This window comes from Trichechus manatus, unplaced genomic scaffold (genome assembly GCF_000243295.1).
Source record: "Trichechus manatus latirostris isolate Lorelei unplaced genomic scaffold, TriManLat1.0 scaffold00048, whole genome shotgun sequence".
NCBI classification, from domain to species: Eukaryota; Metazoa; Chordata; class Mammalia; order Sirenia; family Trichechidae; genus Trichechus; species Trichechus manatus.
The window spans coordinates 10,582,279-10,584,945 of record NW_004443984.1 but is presented as its reverse complement, the minus strand read 5'-3'; positions in this window follow the sequence as shown (position 1 = coordinate 10,584,945).

Here is a 2,667-nt window from a genome sequence, read left to right as displayed (position 1 = left end):
ACTCTGCTGAATCTTTCTATTAGTTCCAGTAGTTTTCTCATGGAGTCTTTTCCATTTTCTATGTATAGTATCATATCATTCACAAATAGGGACAGTTAAACTTCATTACCAGTTTGGATGCCCTTTATTTCTTTTTCTTGCCTTATTGCTCTAGGTAGGACTTCCAGCACAATGTTAAATAGGAGTGGTGATAAAGGGCATCCTTGTCTTGTTACTGTTCTCAAGGGGAATGTTTTCAGCCTCTCTCCATTACGAATGATGTTGGCCGTTGGTTTTGCATAGATGCCCTTTATTATGTTGAGAAATTTTCCTTCTATACTTATTAGGAGTTTTTATCAGGATGGATGTTGGACTTTGTTGAATGGGAAGGGGAGAATTCTACCACTGAACCACCACCACCCCTTAAGGATTAAATAAGATGGTGTTAATTACCGAGCTTCCACTGTCTGGTACATAGCAAGAGCTCAGTAAACGTTAGCCTGGATTATTTTTAGTTGGCGAGGGACAACCAGATAGGGACGGTGGTGGCTGTTGTTGTCAGGTGCTGTCAAGTCGGTTCCAACTCACAGCGACCCCATGTACAACAGAACGAAACACTGCCCGGTCCTGTGCCATCCTCACAATCGTTATGCTTGAGCCCGTTATTGTAGCCACTGTGTCAGTCCATCTTGTTGAAGGTCTTCCTCTTTTTCGCTGACCCTCTACTTTACGAAGCATGATGTCCTTCTCCAGGGACTGGTCCCTCCTGGTAACATCCAAAGTATGTGACATGTAGTCTCACCATCCTTGCTTCTAAGGAGCATTCTAGCTGTATTTCTTCCAAGATAGGTCTGTTTGTTCTTTTGGCAGTCAATGATATATTCAATATTCGTCAGCAACGCCACAATTCAAAGGCATCAATACTTCTTCAGTCTTCCTTATTCATTGCCCAGCTTTCGCGTGCGTTATGAGGCGACTGAAAACACCATGGATTGGGTCAGGCACACCTTAGTCTTCAAGGTGACATCTTGCTTTTTAACACTTTAAACAGGTCTTTTGTAGCAGATTTGCCCAAGGCAATGTGTCATTTGATTTCTTGACTGCTGCTTCCATGGGCGTTTATTTTGGATCCAAGTAAAATGAAATCCTTGACAACTTCAATCTTTTCTCCATTTATCATGATGTTGCTTATTGGTCCAGTTGTAAGGATTTTTGTTTTCTTTATGTTGAGGTGTAATCCATACTGAAGGCTGTAGCCTTTGATCTTCATCAGTAAGTGCTTGAGGTCCTCTTCACTTTCAGCAAGCAAGGTTGTGTCATCTGCGTAATGCAGGTTGTTAATGAGTCTTCCTCCAATCCTGATGCCCTGTTCTTCATATAGTTCAGTTTCTCAGATTATTTGCTCAACATAAAGATTGAATAGGTATGCTGAAAGGATACAGCCCTGATGCACACCTTTCCTGACTTTAAACCACGCAATACCCCCTTGTTCTGTTCGAACAACTGCCTCCTGATCTGTGTACAGGTTCTTCATGAGCACAGTTAAGTGTTGCGGAATTCCCATTCTTCACAATGTTACCCATAATTTGTTATGTTCCACACAGCTGAATGCCTTTGCATTAAAAGACAGGTAAACATCTTTCTGGTATTCTCTGCTTTCAACCAGGATCCATCTGACATCAGCAGTGATATCCCTGGTTCCACATCCTCTTCTGAATCCAGCTCGAATTCCTGGCAGTTCCCTGTCTGTGTACTGCTGCAACCGCTTTTGAATGGTCTTCAGCAAGGTTTTACTTGTGTGTGATATTAATAATATTGTTCGATAATTTCCGCATTCAGTTGGGTCACATTTCTTGGGAATAGGCATAAATATGGATCTTTTCCAGCCAGTTGGTCAGGTAGCTGTTTTTCATATTTCTTGGCATGGACGATTAAGCACCTCTAGCGCTGCATCAGTTTGTTGAAACATCTCAGTTGGTATTCTGTCAATTCCTGCAGCCTTGTTTTTCTCCAGTGCCTTCAGTGCAGCTTGGACTTCTTCCTTCAGTACCATCAGTTCTTGATCATATGCTACCTCCTGAAATGGTTGAACATCGACCTATTCTTTTTGGTATAGTGACTGTGTATTCCTCCCATCTTCTTTTGATGCTTCCTGCATCATTTAATATTTTCCGCCTAGAATCCTTCAATATTGCAACTCGAGGCTTGAATTTTTTCTTCAGTTCTTTCAGCTTGAGAAATGCTGAGCGTGTTCTTTCCTTTTGGTTTCTATCTCCAGCTCTTTGCAAATGTCATTGTAATACTTTACTTTGTTTTCTCGAGTCACCCTTTGAAATCTCTTGTTCAGCTCTTTTACTTCATCATTTCTTCCATTTGCTTTAGCTACTCGACATTCAAGAGCAAGTTTCAGAGTCTCTTCTGACATCACTTTTGGTCTTTCCTGTCTCATTAATGATCTCTTGCTTTCTTCATGTATGATGTCCTTGATGTCATTCCAGAACTCATCTGGTCTTCAGTCATTAGTGTTCAACACATCAAATCTGTTCTTGAGATGGTCTCTACATTCAGGTGGGATATACTCAAGGTTATACTTTGGCTCTCGTGGACTTGTTCTAATTTTCTTCAGCTTCAACTTGAACTTGCATATGAGCAATTGATGGTCTGTTCTGCAGTCAGCCCCTGGCCTTG